At 35.9% G+C, this 20,157-nt stretch overlaps 1 protein-coding gene across 5 annotated transcripts in view; it reads left to right on the forward strand.

Moving 5' to 3' along the window:
- Positions 1-20,157, forward strand: part of SNTG1 (syntrophin gamma 1) — a 1,241,132-nt gene that overhangs the window by 475,185 nt on the left and 745,790 nt on the right. The window contains exon 2 of one of the 5 annotated variants that reach the window (XM_056823898.1): positions 18,579-18,750. The exons of the other annotated variants lie outside the window; for them this stretch is intronic. The gene's annotated coding sequence lies outside the window, so the exon portion shown is untranslated. The remainder of the gene's footprint in view (positions 1-18,578; positions 18,751-20,157) is intronic. 5 annotated transcript variants of the gene reach the window in all.

Genomic DNA, 20,157 nt, shown 5'->3' on the forward strand with positions numbered 1-20,157 from the left:
AGGATGGCCTTTTTTATAAATCTAACAAAATATCCTCCAGCCTTTGCTTGAAGGCCCTTTTTCTTCTTGCATCCTGTCATATGGATGGAATGAAGAAAAATAGGCAGATTACCTTTTGATCTCTCACCACTTGACTTCTAGGTTTTGTTCTGCTATCATCAGTCAACAATATTTCCTTCATTAGAACCATGAAATCCATTTAAAGCACCCTGTCCAGATTTTTGTATTTGTCATTGACTTGCATTGTGAGTTCTCTTCCATTTGCAAAATTATTTCAGCAGCTCTCTTCAGTCTTCCTCTCCAACCATAACCCTATTCTTATAATTGGGAATTGTAATGAATATGTTGATTACCTTTCTAACACCTTGAGCATCAAATTCCCAACATCCCTAACCTCTAATACCACAATCCCTCAATTACCAGCAACCAGATGCAAAATTCTAATCATAATTTTCAAGCCTCTTACTTTTCTTCATCTTAATCTCTTGTCCCTCCTTATTTTTGGATTCTTTTTGTCTTCTGAGTAATGTTGATCATTTGGTCAGTAATTTCAAGAAGGTATCTTCTACTCTGGGAGTCATGTGTATTCTTGTTCTCCTACTGTGCCTGACAATATTAAAGATGGATCATTTCAACTGTGGAACATGTCTTCACTATTTCTCTTCTCTCACTAGTCAGCTCTACTGCTTTAGAAAGTGTTGTTACTATACTAATTGGATCCACTGCAAACCCATTATCTAACTTCAAATGGACCTTCTTTTATGCAAAACAATCATTTTATTCATCCTTAATTGAATCTATAGCCTAGTCCCCATAGCAGTTGTTCCAAATCTTCTCTCTTTGCTCTTACAATGACCTTTCCTCATTATTTACTAAGAATTGAATGCTCTTCTAAACTCCCATATCACACTTTATCCTCTTACCTCCTTCCTTCTTTTTTGGGGACATTATTTCATTGTATCTATCATTCTCATTGCCTGTCTCCTTTCCTCCTTCCCTCTTTCCCTCTCATTTCTCACCATCTCTCTTCTTCCCTTCAGATGTCACTTTCACAATTACAGTATTAAATAGATATTTTGCTCTGTTGTTTAGTCGTTTTTCGGTCATAACAGACTCATCATCTGTTTATACACATTAGACCTAATTTGGGATTTTCTTGGCAAAGATACTGGAATGGTTTGCCGTTTGCTTCTCTAGTTCATTTTTTTATAGATGAAGAAACTGAGGAAGACAGGGTTAAGTGACTTACTCAAGGTCATATAACTAGTGTCTTAGACCAGATTTAAACTCATCTTCCTGACTCCAGGCCCAATATTGGATCTACTTTGTGTGGCATTTAAAAGAGTGGATGCCTTAAACTGTAAGAGTTAAAATGTTTGAAGTTATAAACTGTAGTTAGTTAAAATACTTGAAGATATAAATTGTGATAGATATAAGAGTGGGTGAGTAAATTGTGACTGCAGAAATTATATTTTCACTACAGTGTCTTGTTTTAAATCAAATATATAAGGTGGTCACCAGGGAAATATTCCCAATTATGAATATACCCAAGTCAACTGGGTTTTATAGAGATTTTAATTAATAATAAAATGAGGAATCAAAGAAAGAGAGAGAGAGAGAAAAAGGAAATAAATGAGAAAAGAATAGGCCGTCCTAGGCAGCCCTGGCCAACCCAGGCCTAAGCCCTGAAAGAAAAGATCAGTCAGTCCTTTTATCTTAATCACTCACCACAAGATCTGTCCACGCAAGGATTCTAGTGATACCAGGCCAGCATCATCTCAGCTGCTTTCACCAGCTCAATCCTCTATCAGAATGTTTCAGAATGAGTCCCTTGAGCTTCTATCTGAGCTCCTATTTGAAGGGCAATTTCTCCTATGTCACCTCCCCTAAGTCCTTACATCTACCAATCACGTTTTCCAAAGGACAGCCCATTCTGAATTTACACCTGAGTAGACTAATCCTTTTAGTAATCCACACCTGAGTAGGTTAGAATCTCTGAGTAAGTTTCTCACCTCTTTGTCCCATGTAAGTTTACAAGTTGCCTGACCTTTATAAGTATTTAGAACCCCTTTGTATTAATTCTAAAAATAGGCATGGCTTAAGTATTTTTCATTGTTCAGCAAGGAGTTTTCTCCCCTAAAGCAGTCTTAAGTAAGGGTGGAATAGAGGTCTTCACATTTCTGATCTAAGTAGAGTTCTCACATTTTAGATCTAAGTAGTTTCACTGTTTAAAATGGGGAATAGTCCCAATGGAGAATTCCCCAATGAAAAATTCTGCAATGGGGAATTTTTTTAACATTCACAAGTCTGAGAAATTTCAAGATTCACATATGGCATTAAACAACTTTATTCATGGCCTGTTGTGAGTTCCTAGAGCTACCGAGACAAAAATAAAATTCCGTAACCCATTCACTACATTCTGTTTTGCATCTTCAGATTATACATATTTTAGCTCATTTTCCACTATCTGAAAATAACAACTTCCTCATTAACCATTTAATTTTTAAACCTAGAAATATGGTTTCTTTTCCCACCAGGCTAGAACTTCTATCTCCAAAGACTCTTAATGGGCAAATCGAAAGGCTTATGCTCTATTTTCAACCTTCTTGAAATTCTGTAGATGCAAAAAGAGGAAAAAAAATCTAAATTAACTTCCCAAACAAGAAGTAGATCATCCAGCTCTCATAAACCTACTCCAGCAAAATGTTCAGTAGACTTGAGTTATGATCAGGAAATCTAGTGAAAAATTATAGCAAGTTATTTCTTCCAGGCTACTTCTGCCAAAAAAAAAAAATAATAACTGAAACTTCACAGGAAAATAAAAAAGTGAGGCACAGGAAAGTCAATGCTACCACAGGGCAGCCTACCAGTGTGACCATAAATAGTACATTTGTAGTTTGCAAGTAAATGTGGTTGAAGGCAAAGCAAGAGTGGAGGACTCCCACAAGGAGTCTTTAAAGTGATAAGAAAATATTGGGTTGAAATTTTAGAGTGATAATATGAAAAGACCATCACAATATCATAAGGCTCATACCAGGAAAAACCAATCTCAAGGATTCTGAAGTCATCTTTTAATTATTTCCTAATTATTATATAAATAACTTGTTTGTATATATATTTGTTTGTTTGTTGTCTCCTACATTAGAATGTAAACTCCTTGAGGGCATGGACTATATTTTTATATCTATTTTTGTATCTATATTTATCACAGCTGCTCTCACATAGTGCTTAATAAATACTTATTTACTGACAAAATTTTCATTGATTTAAGGAAAGTTCGGGGTATTTCAAGGTTAGAAGCAATATATGGAAGCAACTCTTTTGAAAGCAATCTTATTAAATAACAAACTCCATATTTATCAATTAGAAAAGTATTGAAGTAAGAGCAAAGCTATGTCTGTTATTTTGAACTCACCTAGTAAATATTAAAGACTTATTATCAAGTTAACCACAGAATGGTGATTTTTCCCCCCTAAAGTACTTCACAGGATTCTATGACTACCTTACCCTGCACATTATTGGTCCTGGAGTCAGGAAGATTCATATTCCTAAGTTCAAATCTGCCCTTACATACTTACTAATTGTCTGACTTTGGGGAAGTCACATAATCCTGTTTGCCTCAGTTCCTTCATCTCTAAAATGAGGTGGAGAAAGAAATAGCAAACTTTTCTGTTATCCTTTCCAAGAAAATCCCAAAAGGCGATCTTAAACAGTTGTACCTGACTAAAATGACTGAACATCAAAAACATTTATATAGCACTTGCTACATGACACTACATGCAAGGCACTGTTCTCAGTGAGTTATAATTATGTTCTCATTTGATTCTTGCAAAAGCTCTGGGAACTCATTGCTATTATTGTCATTATTTTATCAATGAGGAAATTGAGGCAGACAATGAAATCAAGCAATTTGCCAAGGTTAACACAACTAGTAAGTGTCTGAGGCTGTATTTGAACTCAGTTCTTCCAGACACCAGATCCAGCATTCTTTCAATTGTTTCAACTACCTACCTCTAAGGAAAAGAGAACTAAGAATAATTATAAGATTTTAAAAGTCTGAAAAGGAAAAATAAATGTTAGTCCATGTTATACAAAAAGAGAGATAGAATGAAACAAGAGAATTTGTGAAATAGAAACTTACTGAAGATTATTATGTTTAAATACATCATAGAGTACTTGTCATAAAATAAAAGTCAGAAATATTCAATCTGCTAGTGGGTAGTACTATCAAGTTAGAGTATTCAGAAGGGAGATATAAAAATCAATTAAAATAGATAAAGTTAATTATTTCTAGAATAGTCATATAATACTGTAGGTAGCAAATTTAGATATACAGTGAAATCTTGTAGGGAAAATGCTTAGATGTAAAAGCAACATCCACTGTGAGTGTATTTATAGACAAGAGAATACAAAAAAATCTAAAACCCCCCACAAAAGAGGAGAAATTGGTCTTATTCAAAATCCAGGAGGCTTGGGGCTTTCAATTCTTAAACCTCTGGAAGATTTCTGGATATTCCTCAATATTCTCATAAGCAGTAATAATGATAGACATTTATGTTTAAAAATATGTATTATATTAGCATGATGGTAAATTTAATTTTTAATGTATCTCAATAGAGTTCTTTCCAAACTTGGTAACTTTTCAGCTACATACATGTGAGAATACAGATACACACATACACATATTCACATATTGTATATGTTTGCATGTATTAATATATGTGTGATATATATAGATACACATTCTTTATAGCTACCATGTATTATATGTGTTAATATAATATTACAAATACCACATATATGTGCATATATACAATATGTAGAATATATAAGTATGTGTTTGTGAGTATAAAACTCTAAAGGAGGAGCTGCTTATGCAGCTAGATGGCTCAGTTTATAAAGCACTGTTGATGGAATGAGAAAGCTGATTTTAAATCTGGCCTCAAATACTTACTTTATACATGACCTGGGCCAGTCACTTAACCTCTGTTTGCCTTAATCCATTGGAGAAAGAAGTAGCAAATCAATTCATTGTCTTTGCCAAGAAAACTCCATGTGCAGTATTGATAATCTGGTATATGAGATCACAAATTGTATATGACAATAACAACAAAAGTAGGCCTCTAGTCCTTCTCAATAACATGTACAGAGATTCTGAAGTTTCACATGACATTTTAAAAATTAATGACAATAAATGTAATCGTGTTCTTGCTGTTTTTTAAATCACTACCAATGATTATGTTGTTACCAAGAAAAAAAAATCTTTACCAAAATGGTACTTCTTGTCTTCAAATAAATAAATCAAAAGATAATAAAATATAGATTTTTCAATGAAATGGCTCTAGTTATACTTAAACAGATAGTCAATTGATGAACTTGATATACATTTCAGTTCCTAAATAATTTAACCTTTACATTTTTGTCAAATAGATAGCTAATCCAATAAAGTATTTGTGTATACTCAACAGTATCATGTTTATTCCATGAAGTCCTACTGTCAAATACTTCCTACCAGATATTTCTTTGCTGCTTTCTGAATTGAACTTTGGGCTATATACTATTGGGAGGTACAGAATCTTGGCTTTTCTTAAAGACTCACAAGGAAATAGAGTGTAGTACAATCAAAGGTAGCCCTCTATACTTTGAGATAATTCTGTTAGGAAGTTTCTCTTTATATTAAGATTTAATGTGTCTCTCTGTAGTTAAGGTAATTTTCCTCATAATTCCTCCATCCCTTCCTTCCTTTCTTCCTACCTTCTTTCTTTCTTTCCTTCCTTCTTTCCATCTTTTCTTCCTTCTTCCTTTCTTCCTCCCTTCTTTTCTTCTTCTTTCTTCCTTCCATCTTTCTTTCTTTCTTCCTTCCTTCCTCCCTCCCTTCCTTTCTTCCCACCTTTCTTCTTCCTTCCTCCCTTCCTCTTTCCTTCTTCCCTTCCTTCCTTCCTCCTTTCTTCCTTACTTCTTTTCTTCTTTCATCCTTCCAACCTTCCTTTCTTCTTTCCTTCCTTCCTTCCTCCTTTCTTCCTTACTTCTTTTCTTCTTTCATCCTTCCTTTCTTCTTTCGTTCCTTCCTCCACTTTTCCTTCCTTCCTTCCTTCCTTCCTTCCTTCCTTCTTTCCATCTTTTCTTCCTTCTTCCTTTCTTCCTCCCTTCTTTTCTTCTTCTTTCTTCCTTCCATCTTTCTTTCTTTCTTCCTTCCTTCCTCCCTCCCTTCCTTTCTTCCCACCTTTCTTCTTCCTTCCTCCCTTCCTCTTTCCTTCTTCCCTTCCTTCCTTCCTCCTTTCTTCCTTACTTCTTTTCTTCTTTCATCCTTCCAACCTTCCTTTCTTCTTTCCTTCCTTCCTTCCTCCTTTCTTCCTTACTTCTTTTCTTCTTTCATCCTTCCTTTCTTCTTTCATTCCTTCCTCCACTTTTCCTTCCTTCCTTCCTTCCTTCCTTCCTTCCTTCCTTCCTTCCTTCCTTCCTTCCTTCCTTCCTTCCATTGTGGTGAAAAATCACCTTTAAAGATTTTTATAATATTAATTTATGGCCGCCAAGGAATTTACTTATGAAATTCCTGAAATGAAACACTCAAGTCAGAATGGAGTTTATGGTGGTATAATCACAATGGGAGTAAGGAAAAGGACTGGGAGTGAAGGAGAGAGGAGGAAAGGGAAAAAAGTTAACTCAACCTTCTGGCTGAGCCAGAGGGACATTAGGCCCTAAGGCCAAGGTAGAAGGGAGAATCAGTCCTTGACTCACATGACCAATCTTAAGGAAAGCTGTCTGCAGGCCTCCTCTCTGCTCCAGTTCCTAGCACGAACTGGCGTCTCACTCTGTCTACAGGAAGTGAGCGAATTCCAGAGGCTGTTCCCTACCTCACTTCCTGTGCCTCACAAGTGCCAATGGTGGCATAAGCTTGGCTTAGGACAGCCCAGGTGGGCAGTTAGTTATTTCTGATTTGTCATTGACTAGCACATCCCCATGTAGTGTGGGTGTGCACAAATTTGGGTGCTAGACCAAACAAGATGGAGATTTTAAAATTCACACTTCCTTGCTTCCTTGCTTCCTTGCTTCCTTGCTTCCTTGCTTCCTTTCTTTCTTTCTTTCTTTCTTTCTTTCTTTCTTTCTTTCTTTCTTTCTTTCTTTCTTTCTTTCTTTCTTTCTTTCTTTCTTTCTTTCTTTCTTTCTTTCTTTCTTTCTTTCTTTCTTTCTTTCTTTCTTTCTTTCTTTCTTTCTTTCTTTCTTTCTTTCTTTCTTTCTTTCTTTCTTCCTTCCTTCCTTCCTTCCTTCCTTCCTTCCTTCCTTCCTTCCTTCCTTTCTTTTTATTCCTTCCTTCCTTCCTTTCTTCCTCCATTCCTTTCTCCTTCCTTCCTTCCTTCCTTCCTTCATTTCTTTCTCTCTTCCTTCCTTCCTACACATATGTATGTATATGTGTATAAGTACATATATGTATATAAATATATATGGACTGCTTTGTGGCATGGTGGATAGGATGCCAAGCCTGGACAAAGGGAGATTCATTTTCCCAAGTTCAAATTCAGTCTCAGATGGTAACTCAGTAACCCTAGCCTAGTCACTAGACCCTGTTTGCCTCAGTTATCTATATTTATAAAATGAATTACTGAAAGAAATGATAAACAACTTCATTATCAAGAAATTGTCAAATGAGGTCATGAAGTCATGAAGAGTCAAACACAACTTAATGACTAAGCAATAAATATATTTAAATATACATACATGCATATATGAGTATGGTTTATATACCTATTTATGAATATATAATGTGATTGTTATATGATTATATGATTGTTTCAAATAATTTGCTTCCTTCATAATGTTATGTGTTTTATTTTATGGAGTAAAAAATATTCTGAGATGCCCATAGACTTTGTCAGCCTTCCATAAAGGTCTGTGACAAAAGGTATGTGTGTGTGATTTAAGAATTCCTTCACTGGATGAAAATTCACCAAAGCAGGGGATAGTGAATGATAACTTCCTTTGTCCAATATACTACTTTGCTTACTTAGTAATTTTTCAATCATATCTGGCTCTTTGTGATGCCATATTGATTGAGTTTTTAAAATATAGAACTGTATTTCTAGACAATAATGGGAATAAATATATTCAGGACCAGTTCCCATGAAGAATCATTAATGGATCAGTGTCAACTTGGATGTTTTCTAATAAGGTGACCCAAGGATCTCTTATTGGCTTTCTGCTATATTCCTACTTTCATCATGAGGTTTTAAAAAATTTTTGTGTTAACATTAGCTTTCCTTAACTTTAGGTTATTAAAAATTTCTTTCATAATGATGAATATACATACATATAATTAAATTTATGCTTTATTTTACCATCAATTTGAAATATATATCAATACAATTTAAGTAGGAAAACACTCATTTTTCTTCTAGGCATAATTATAAAAATCGGTGTTCATAGCTGATTGATACCTTTTTTAGAAAACATTTCATTAATAGTTATGTAGGTTTTTGAGGAAGTGAAAACAGCAATTAGAATTCCACTATAAAATCTTATCCTTTAGAATTGTGATTGGACAGTATGTATGTTGATTCACATGATTTTAATTTCCATTTATATGAAAATCCAGATTCAGAAAATAAATTAGGAAATAGATATTCTGTTTACAAAATTTTGCCAATTCAAAAATCAAATTCTCCCCCTGTCCAAATATATTCTAGGTATCATTTGATTTATGTCTTTATGTTCAAGGATATAATCATTGAATAAATGGAGATACATTCTAAATTATTTCAACTCAATAATTAGCTCAATTAATAATTCTAAATTATTGTCAGTCCTTGGCAGTACAATAGGATGAGGATTTTGACAGTGAAATTAGTGACATATTAAGTCTGTAGTTATTAAATCTTAAATTGAATTTAATAGGAAGAATATGTTGTTTTAATTAAATAAAAATGCAATTTATCTAGTTCACCTTGCTCACCTTTAAAAAAAGTCTTACATCCAATTTAACTCTGACTTTTTTATCTTACCTTAAAGACAGATTTAATTTAATCTTTTCAAGATGAATACTAGCATTTCAAATTTTTTTTTCTTTTATGAGTTAAAAATATCAAAATTTGTCATTTTAAACATAGATCCAAAACTACAGGCCAGTGTAGTCTTGACTTTTTCACCCTATGGAAAGTATGACTGATAATGAACTTCACCTTTCAGGCCCCTATTCTACTCAATGCACTTAACATAATTTTCATACACAAAGTTCAATGATTTACGCATTCTTCTATGTTAATCTTAGCTCCTAGAAAGCTAATTATTGAGTTCAAATTTGAAGACTTACTAAGGTCTTTTTTGTATGATATTCACGAAATACAGAAACATAATCCACAATGCACTTAATAAAACGTCAGGTTTGGGGTGTGAACAAGATGGAGGGAACTGGTGTAGAAGAGAATAAAATAGATTTGGAGTTAGTTGAATGACTGTACCTATAGGGATGTCCATAACACTAGAACTAAGTCTCTAGTGAATATGCCAGGGAACTTTCTTTAAGTCTCTGGATTTAACATTTTTTTTACTTATTAAACATTATTTTATTTGGTTATTTACAAACATTATTCATTGGAAAAAATGATCATTATCTTTTCCTCCCCCCGGCCCCCTCCCACCATTTCTCCCAAAGCCGGGTCACAATTCCACTGGGTTTCACATGTGTTCTTGGTTCGAACCCATTTCCATGTTGTTGGCATTTGCACTAGAGTGTTCCTTTAGAGTCGCTCCTCAGTCATTTCCTCTCAGCCCCTGTAGTCAAGCAGTTACTTTTTATCGGTGTTTTTACTCCCACAGTTTATCCTCTGCTTGTGGATAGTGTTTTTTAGATCCCTGCAGATTGTTCAGAGACATTGCATTGTCCCTAGTGGAGGAGTCCATGACCTTCGATTGTACCAAAGTGTATCAGTCTCTGTGTACAATGTTTTACTGGTTCTGCTCCTTTTGCTCTGCATCACTTTCTGGAGGTTGTTCCAGTCTCCGTGGAATTCCTCCACTTTATTATTCCTTTTAGCACAATAGTATTCCATCACCAACATGTACCACAATTTGTTCAGTCATTCCCCAATTGAAGGGCATCCCCTCATTTTCCAATTTTTGGCCACCACAAAGAGCACAGCTATAAATATTCTTGTACAAACCTTTTTCCTTATTATTTCTTTGGGGTACAAACCCAGCAGTGCTATGGGTGGATCAAAGGACAGACAGTCTTTTATTGCCCTTTGGGCATAGTTCCAAATTGCCCTCCAGAATAGTTGGATCAGTTCACAACTCCACCAGCAATGAATTAGTGTCCCCACTTTGCCACATCCCCTCCAGCATTCATTACTTTCCATAGCTGTCATCTTAGCTAATCTGCTAGGTGTGAGGTGATACCTTGGAGTTGTTTTGATTTGCATCTCTCTGATTATAAGAGATGTAGAAAACTTTTTTCATGTACTTATTAATACTTTTGATTTCTTTGGCTGAGAACTGCCTGTTCATGTCCCTTGCCCATTTATCAATTGGAGAATGGCTAGATTTTTTTGTACAATTGATTTAGCTCTTTGTAAATTTGAGTAATTAAACTTTGTCAGAGGTTTTTATGAAGATTGCTTCCCAATTTGTTGCTTTCCTTCTGATTTTAGTTATATTGGTTTTGTTTGTACAAAAGCTTTTTAATTTGATGTAGTCGAAATTATTTATTTTACATTTTGTGACTCTTTCTATGTCTTGCTTGATTTTAAAGTCTTTCCCTTCCCAAAGATCTGACATGTATACTATTCTGTGTTCACCTAAATTACTTATACTTTCCTTCTTTATGTTCATGTCAGTCACCCATTTTGAATTTATCTTGGTGTAGGGTGTGAGGTCTTGATCTAATCCTAATCTCTCCCATACTGTCTTCCAGTTTTCCCAGCAGTTTTTCTCGAATAGTGGATTTTTGACCCAAAAGCTGGGATCTTTGGGTTTATCATATATTGTCTTGCTGAGGTCACTCGCCCCAAGTCTATTCCACTGATCCTCCTTTCTTTCTCTTATCCAGCACCAAATTGTTTTGATGACTGCTACTTTGTAATATAGTTTGAGATCTGGGACTGCAAGGCCCCCTTCCTTTATATTTTTTTTTCATTATTTCCCTGGATATCCTTGATCCTTTCTTATTCCAAATGTACTTTGTTATGGTTTTTTCTAAATCAGTAAAGACATTTTTTGGAAGTTCTATGGGTATGGCATTAAATAGATAAATAAGTTTGGGTAGGATGATCATTTTTACTATATTGGCTCGTCGTACCCATCAGCAGTTAATGTTTTTCCAATTGCTCAAGTCTCGTTTTAGTTGTGTGGAGAGTGTTTTGTAGTTGTGTTCATATAGTTCCTGTGTTTGTCTTGGGAGATAGATTCCTAGGTATTTTATTTTGTCTAAGGTGATTTTGAATGGGATTTCTCTTTCTAGTTCTTGCTGCTGATCTATTTTGGAGATGTATAGAAATGCTGATGACTTATGCGGGTTTATTTTGTATTCTGCAACTTTGCTAAAGTTGTTGATTATTTCAATTAGCTTTTTGGTTGAATCTCTAGGATTCTTTAAGTAGACCATCATGTCATCTGCAAAGAGCGATAGCTTGGTCTCCTCCTTGCCTATTTTGATGCCTTCAATTTCTTTTTCTTCTCTAATTGCTACTGCTAGTGTCTCTAGAAAAATGTCAAATAGTAGAGGTGATAATGTGCATCTTTGTTTCACTCCTGATCTTTTTGGGAATGCATTTAGTTTATCCCCATTGCAGATGATATTGGCTGATGGTTTTAGATATATACTATTTATTATTTTTTAGGAATGACCCTCCTATTCCTATGCTTTCTAGTGTTTTCAATAGGAATAGATGTTGTATTTTATCAAAGGCTTTTTCTGCGTCTATTGAAGTAATCATGTGATTTTTGTTGGTTTGCTTGTTGATATGGTCGATTATGTTGATGGTTTTCCTAATATTGAACCAGCCCTGCATCCCTGGTATGAATCCTACTTGATCATGGTGGATGACCCTTCTGATCACTTGCTGGAGTCTTTTTGCTAGTATCTTATTTAAAATTTTTGCATCTATATTCATTAGGGAGATTGGTCTATAATTTTCTTTCTCTGTTTTTGATCTGCCTGGTTTTAGAATCAGTACCATGTTTGTGTCATAAAATGAGTTTGGTAGAATTCCCTCTTTGCTTATTATGTCAAATAGTTTGTATAGTATAGGGATTAACTGTTCTCTGAATGTTTGATAGAATTCACTGGTGAATCCATCGGGCCCTGGGGATTTTTTCTTAGGGAGTTCTCTGATGGCCGGTTGGATTTCATTTTCTGATATGGGATTATTTAAGAATTCTTTTTCTGTTAGTCTAGGCAGTATGTATTTTTGTATATATTCATCCATATCACCTAGATTGCTGTATTTATTGCCATATAATTGGGCAAAGTAATTTTTAATGATTGTCTTGATTTCCTCTTCATTGGAGGTGATGTCCCCCTTTTCATCTTTGATACTGTTAATTTGCTTTTCTCCTTTCCTTTTTTTAATTAGATTGACCAGTACTTTGTCTAATTTGTTTGTTTTTTCAAAGTACCAGCTTCTTGTCTTATTTATTAAATCAATAGTTTTACCACTTTCTATTTTATTAATTTCTCCCTTAATTTTTAGGATTTCTAGTTTGGTTTTCTTCTGGGGGTTTTTAATTTGATCGCTCTTGAGTTTTTTATTTGCATTTCCAATTGATTGATTTCTGCTCTCCCTAGTTTGTTAATATATGCACTCAGGGATATGATTTTACCTCTGATTACTGCTTTGGCTGCATCCCAAAAGGTTTGAAAGGATGTCTCGCCATTGTCATTTTCTTTCTCTAACTAAACCATTTTGGAGTATCATATTGTTTAATTTCCAATTAATTTTTGATTTGGTTTTCCACATACCATTACTAATCATTATTTTTTATTGCCTTGTGGTCTGAAAAGGCTGCATTTATTATTTCTGCTTTTTGCATTTGTATGCCATGTGTCTGTGACCTAGTGTATAGTCAATCTTTGTGAATGTGCCATGTTGTGCTGAGAAGGTATATTCCTTTTTGTCCCTATTTATTTTTCTCCATATGTCTATTAACTCTAATTTTTCTAAAATTTCATTCACTTCTTTTACCTCTTTCTTATTTATTTTTTGATTTAATTCATCTAAATTTGATAATGGTTGGTTTAAGTCTCCCACTAATATGGTTTTACTGTCCATTTCTTCCTTCAATTCTCCTAGTTTTTCCATTAGAAATTTGGGTGCTATATTATTTGGTGCATACATGTTGATTAGTGATATTTCCTCATTATCTAAAGTCCCTTTTAACAAAATATAAATACTTTCCCTATCCCTTTTGATCAGGTCTGTATTTGCTTTGGCTTTATCAGATATCATGATTGCAACTCCTGCGTTCTTTCTATCAGTTGAGGACCAGAAGGTCTTACTCCATCCTTTAATTCAGACCTTGTCGGTGTCTACCTGCCTTATGTGTGTTTTTTGAAGACAACATATGGTAGAGTTTTGGATTCTAACCCATTCTGTGATTTGTCTACATTTTATGGGTGAGTTCATCCCATTCACGTTCAAAGTTATGATTGTGACTTGTGAATTCTCTGGCATTTTGATATCTTTCCCTAATTCTAAACTTTCTTATTTAGCTCTAACCTTTTAATCCAGTGATTTACTTTAAATCAGTCCCCCTTGTCACCTCCGTTGATATATTTCCCTTTCTAGCCCCTCCCTTTTTTCCCTCCCCCTCCCTCCTCTCCTTCCCTCCCCTTTTGTTTTTCCTCCTCTCCTCCCCACCTCCCCGCCTTGGTTTTCCCTTCTCCCTACCCTTGTTGGGTAAGATAGAATTCAAGATCCCAATGGATCTGGATGTTTTTCCCTCTCAGAATTGATTTCCCTGAGAGTAAGGTTTAAGTAAAAACTCTCTTCCTCTCCTTCTTATAGGAGTTTTCTTCCCCTCCTCTTTCCGTGTGAATCTTTGGGTGAGAAAGATTATTCTATTTGATTTATCTTTTCCACCAATTACACATTACATTTTCCATATATTAATATATATAGATTGATATAAATGTAGTCCTTATAGAAGAGAGTTTGAATAAATGAAAAGATAACATTTTTCTCCTTTTCCCTTTCCATCGTATTTACCTTTTCAGGTATTCAATGCTCTTTGTCTTTCCATATCGAACTTTCTACAGAGCTCCTATCTTTTCTTTGCAAAAACTTGGAAGTCTTCTATTTTGTTGAATGCCCATACTTTCCCTTGGAAGTATATCGTCAGTTTTGATGGATAGCTGATTCTTGGTTGAAGGCCCAGCTCTCTTGCCTTTCTGAAAATCATGTTCCATGCCTTGCAGTCATTCAGAGTGGAACTTGCAAGGTCTTGTGTGACCCTGATTGGCATTCCTTTATATCTAAATTGTCTTTTTCTGGCTTCTTGTAGGAGATTTTCTTTTGCTTGAAAGCTTTGGAATTTGACAATTACATTCCTGGGAGTTGTCTTTTGGGGATTTAGTGTAGAGGGTGTTCTGTGAGCTCTTTCAGTGGCTGTATTGCCCCCTTGTTCTAGAATCTCTGGGCAATTTTCTTTGATTATATCTTATATTACGATGTCGAGTTTGCTGTTTATTTCTGGATTTTCTGGTAGTCCAATTATTCTTAAATTATCTCTTCTTCCTCAACTTTGCAAGTCTGTCACTTTGTCAGTGAGATATTTTATGTTTTCTTCTAATTTCTTGATCTTTTGGCTTTGCTTTTTTGATTGTTGCTCTTTTACCTCCTCGTTGTCTTCCAGTTGCCTAATTCTGACCTTTAAAGCCTGGTTTTCCTTTTTACTTTGGTCAAACTGGTGTTGTAGATGCGTGAATTTCTTTTGCATTATTTCCCACTTTTCCTCCCAGAAGGCTTCCATCTTTTTGATCATTTTCTATTCAAATTCTTCAAAAGTTTGTGGAGAGTATCCATTTCCTTTGGAAGGTTTCGGTGCATTTGCTTGTGTTTCCTCTTCTATCTGCTCTGTATTTTGTATTTTTGCTCCATAAAATGTGTCCAAAGTTGCCCCCTTCTTGTTTTTCTTGTTGTTTTGAGGCTTTTTTTGCTTCTGTGCTTTTTGCCATCTCTATCTGAGTGAGGGGTGCTGGCTCTTCTGTTATCTGTCTGGTGTTCAGTGGCTTTAGCCCCAGGCAAATTGTTTGTCTTCCCCAGGAAGCCCGGAATTGCTGGTGTTTTGGTGTTTCAGTGTTACTACCCTCCTCAGTTCCCTCCCGATGTTTCTCTGTTGCATTTCTTCTATGCTCTGCGCCTTGCTTGACACTCTCAGATGTATTCAATGCCTTTTTCTGGCAAGAGGACCCTGCACTCTGAGGGGGAGGGGCCGTGGCTTGCCTGAGCTCCAAGGGCTGGTGATAGGATTAACCTCAGACTGAGTATGCCCTGAGACAGGGACCTTCTGTGAGACTCAGATGGATAGATCTGGTCAGGGGGCTACAGGCTCCCCCCATCTCTCTCTGTTTCCCTGCTGTCTGGGTGCTCCCTCAACTGGCTCGGGTTTTTTACAGGGTGAGGCCTTCAGAATAGCCCGCTCCCGAGGCCCTTTTGCCTGCCCTGAGGTTCCAGCTGCTGCCTCGGATTCAGCGCTCTGGGTTGGGGGAGATGGGTTCTGGGACCTTCCTTTTGCCTACCCCTTAGATCCAAGTGATCTCGGGTTCTGACTTTTGGGGGGCTGTACCTTTTGATACAGGTCCAGGAGGAGTGTTCCCGGGGTCTATTCTGTTGTTTGTTTTGAATTTCGGTGCCATAGGAGCATTCAGTTTGAGATCGGTAAGGAAGGGTTTCTGGAGCTCTGAACTTTAACTTTCTCTAAGCTGCCATCTTGACTGGAAGTCTGGACTTAACATTTTTATAAATTGCTTGGAAACAATAGTTATTAATGTTAACAAGCTAATAGATGACAACATATTTTTACTCCTTTTTTTCTTCTTTAGAGTCCCTCATTGAGTATACTAGAGGAAGAAACCAAAACAGATAGTTTGTCACTTTTGTGTTATCACATAGCTAGTTTGTAACTAAGGTAGGATTTGACCTCAAATTTTCTTTACTTCAAGTCTATCATTCTATTGCATCACTAAATTATGTAGGACAATGAGCTCTTACCCTCTAATGCTCTTCTCCATTTTCCTCAGTTACATTCATTTTCAGTTTGTAGTATTCTATGTCTTTCTGCAATGTAGAAATATAAGTGGAATGTTAGTATTAAAAAGATTAGTCTTTATGTTCATGGGAAGTATAATATTTATTGGGAAAGATGGAGAAATTTAAAAAAAACATGGGATACAGAAGGTTTGTAGCAAGGGTAAGGAGGAGTTAAAGGGAGGGAGGGAATATGGATGCTGGTGATGAAAAGGAGAGAGATGCCCCCTGCTGAGAGGCTATTTTTTTAACCAAAAGGGGTGTCCAAGAAATGAACCACTTATGATAGCCGGCGGGGAAGTTTTCTGGGTGGATTGCTACTAAAGTTGCCCCAGAGCAGGTAAACATGGACCCTCCTGAAGGACAGGCCTTTCCCCAGAATTTGGTCACCCAGCAGGGGTCTGATAAGGAACATTTGTAATTGGATGGCTGAACTGAGGTTCAGCTCCCTCTATGCTCCAGGAAAGATAGTCCACCTATCTGACTGTGATATTCAAATAAGATAAATTTTAATAACCAGTTCAGATTGAAGAGGTATCAGGGAAAAGGGAAGAGGGATGTCCCTAAATAAGGTTGGAGTCTTTCTCAGCTTTTGAGCTGAGCCCAGGCCTCACAGGCTGGTGGAGGATTTCTCTTATTCCTGTCTATGCTATATCTATGCTAGTTTTCTTAATTTGAAAATCTTAGCAGTAGACAGCAAGCAACAAGAAAAGTTCTGACTTTCAGAGCTAGTTGGGCCTGTATTTTCAGGTTGAAGAAATCAAGGCACTCCTATCCGGACTGGGAAGCCAAAGCTCCTCCCAATCCCATGCCAGGAAGGAAGTGCCAGTCATAAGACCCACTGCCACTCCCAGTTGCCCCTTCCCCCACCAACTGTCATTCTTGACAATTTCTTCTCTCTCTAATATTCCCATTGTTTCCTGTTCCAACACATTGGCAGAAAGTCCAGAACTTGTTCTAGTTTCCTTTCCACAAAAGCAAGGGATTCCCTGAGGAATTTTGCAATATGCTAAAGATAGCCTATCCCCTTGATCTCTGGTTCTTTGACCCTGGACCTCACTCATTGCCTATGGGTAAGATTGATGCAGAAGTTCTAGAAATCATCTACCTTAATGCATGTCATAATCTGATCTATAGATAGTTTTCATTTACTTGGTCTTCGTGGATGGCTATGACAAACTTATTTAAGTGATTTATGATCTTTTCTAGGAGACTCTGTAATACTGTTGAGCTTAATTCACTAAGCAAAATGTCCTCTGCAAACAGAAATATCTGGAGAACCTTGCCATTCATAGGGAATTCCACTTTGCCCTGGATTCTATACTTGCTGGCTATTGTTTATCACAAGAATGAATAGTTTTGGAGAAATTAAATCTCCCTGTTTTATATTTTGTATGATGTTTATTTTCATTTAAAAGGGGCCTTGTAAAGTGTCTTTAAACAGTTATTTCTATTTTTGTAACTTCCCAGGAATCTTGAATGATTTTAATGGCTCTAAGGGTGATGATTCTTTTTTTGTAAAAGCTGAGACAAAATTTTGTCCTACTAAATAATCTTCCATAATCAATGAAATTAAATAAAATGGGATCTTATATTCTTTACATTTTTAGATAACTGTGAAATTTGAATTTGTTATCAGCTATATAGATTATGCATCATCCATTATTATAATAGCCTATTTGTTCTTTACTGATACTTTCACTTAGGATGGCCTCTTATAAACTTTTTGTATGAATACGAAAGTACAGAGAGAGTCAATAGTTATCAATGATCTTTTGGTCACCTTTTCCAGATATTATTATTATTATTCAAGTTTTTCCCATGCTTTTAATATTTCCCCCTCCTTCAGAATTTTTGTCTACTCATCCCTTAATTTCCCTAATTTCTGAATCAACTACTTTTACTGTCCTGATTTTCTTCAGTACTATTTATGCAATCTTCATAAGAACATGTGAGACTATGATGTTAGGGACCAAATGACACAGTTCAATGGCCTTTGAAGAAGAAGTGTTAGTTATACTAATATATTTTCTGAATCCTGTATAGTCTTTGCATTTCCATTCTTCCATTTTCATCTTTGAACATCCTTGGGTTACTTCACTTAGTTGATTCCCTTGATGGGCTTTGAGTTGGTTTTCCCTTTATTTTTCTTCTATGCTTCATGACATGATACTGCTTAAAATATTATTTTTTAATTGTTTAAAGAATTCAAGGTTGCTTAATTATATATCTTACTGTTGCTAATTATTTTTGCTAATGTTGGTCTTTGCTCAGTTTTATAAAGTAGTACAAAGATATATGACTCAGGGATAAACCCTCCCCCTCGAAAATAATAACTTATAGGTATTCCATGTGAACTGGAACGACCTTCAGGAATTGGTGCAGAATGAAAGGAGCAGAACCAGGAGAACCTTACACATGGAGATGGATATACTGTGGCACAAACGAATGTAGTGGATTTCTCTACTAGAAGCAATGCAATGATCCAGGAAAATTCTGAGGGACATATGAAAAGGTATGCTATCCACATCCAGAGAAATAACTGTGGGAATAGAAACAGAGAAGAAAAACAATTGCTGAATCAGAAGGGTTGATGGGGATGTATATTGGGGATGTAGACTCTAAAAAAATCACCCTGATGCAATTATTAATAATATGGAAATAGGTCTTGATAAGTGACACATGTAAAATCCAGTGGAATTGAGGGTTGGCTATAGGAGGTGGGTGGAAGGAGGGGAGGGAAAGAACATGAATCATGCAACCATGGAGAAATTTTATTAATTAATTAAATACAATTTTAAAATAATAACATATATTTTGTTGTTTATAGTGCTTTCTAATGTTTGTAATATCCCCATTCTTCTAATTATTTCCTAATCAACTCAAATCCTTCTGATTCCAAGTCCTGCATATTAAAAAATCATAGCTGAAGAAATTACCTTAGGAGATCTACTTACTTAATTGTTAAGCCATTAACACACATAATGTTTAAAATTGCCACACTGCTTCATCATTATCTCCATTCTAAAGATGAGGAAATGGAAGCCAACACATTTTAGTCCATGGTTATATGGCTAGAAAATTTTGAAGCAGGAGTTAAATTCCCATGTACCTGACTGCTCATTGCTCTATCCAATATGTCACCATGTCTATTCTTGAAAATATCAAGAACAGTAATTTCAGAATCTTTCTTGATTCTCCATTCTAGTGTTCTACACTTGGAGAGTGAATCTGTTCTTTATTCTCTCACCCATTATAAGTTGTTAATTTTCCTGGCAAGTTTTGTTTGATTGCTTTTTCCATTCTAGATATATTATTTCATTATGTGTCTTCTGCAGAACTTGTAGTGAAGGTTTTTTTTTTCCTTGCTATTCACTTGGTAGGAAAGAGAAAATAGAACACTTGGATATCTCTCCACCTAAAATATGTAGTCATGTTGGTTTAATTTTCCAGTGTTTGCAAAAGAGGGAAGCAATGCTTACATCATCTTTGTAACTGAGTAGTCAGGCATGGTCAGTCCTATGAGCAGTGGGTCAGACTGGTTCTTACCTTCTAGGAACACTTGATGCTCTTCCTTCTAAGGGACATTGTTTGAGGGTTTTCTCTTCTCACATGGCTCTTGAGAACTTCTCATTCCTCTCTGCCTAGGTCCTTCCTCTTCATGAGCTCAGGATTTATTCCTGTACTAGATTACCACTACAGGGTTCCAGAAGAACTCTGGGTAGATTTTTGCTTAGGGCCTTTCTCCTGCAGCTTGAGAATGGCTAATAGTGTCCTTTGAGGCTGCTTCCTCTACTAGGTCTGAACTGGAATGAGGTCCTTTAGGAACTGGCCTGCCTCAGGCTCTGTTTCTAGGAGTACTGTATTATAACTGCCAGACTTGAGCAAGAAGTGCTCTTTCTCTCCTGTAGCCAAAGCCTAA

Source organism: Monodelphis domestica, chromosome 3 (assembly GCF_027887165.1).
Source record: "Monodelphis domestica isolate mMonDom1 chromosome 3, mMonDom1.pri, whole genome shotgun sequence".
NCBI lineage: Eukaryota > Metazoa > Chordata > Mammalia > Didelphimorphia > Didelphidae > Monodelphis > Monodelphis domestica.